We start from the raw sequence: 678 nt of genomic DNA on the forward strand, positions 1-678 counted from the left end.
CTGAATTGTAATGTTTCTTTCATTTCTCTTTCAAGACAACATTATTGCTGGGATTGGGAACTCATTGGCTTTATACCACAATATATATTTTCTATTAGCAGTTCCCCAGTCACACATACTTGTCACAACTTGTAAACTACCTATTTATTATTACCATTTACTGTATTCATTGCTTAGTCTTGACTTGTGTATGCGTAATTTCTCAGTTCATTTGTGACACGTGAATATATTTAAGCAATAAACCACCCGTGGGGATGGTATACCAAGAGGTTTTGAACAGTGAACGAAATATATGCACGAGCGATAGCGAGTGCATATATTGAGTTCACTGGTCAAAACCGAGTGGTATACCATTCCCAGGGGTGGTTTATCGCTATTAATTATATAATACCAGTATATTGAAAATATCGGAAACAAGATAAGACGCAACATTTTCTGGTTTCATTTGTGCCCCCATCCCTGCATGGACTACAACGTTCTAGACGAACAGTGAACATCGAAATTTGGACGCATGCCAACTGTGCATTATCGCTCATTTTAGACGCGCTAGTTCGATGTCTAGACCAATCAGATCTCACGATTTGCGCCATCAATATACTGGTATAATATAATAATAGATATATATCTTCAGGTCAACAAACCATATCAAGATAATCTTAAAAAATGAAATTAAAGTTA

The sequence above is a fragment of the Glandiceps talaboti genome, chromosome 6 (assembly GCF_964340395.1).
Source record: "Glandiceps talaboti chromosome 6, keGlaTala1.1, whole genome shotgun sequence".
Taxonomy (NCBI): Eukaryota; Metazoa; Hemichordata; class Enteropneusta; family Spengelidae; genus Glandiceps; species Glandiceps talaboti.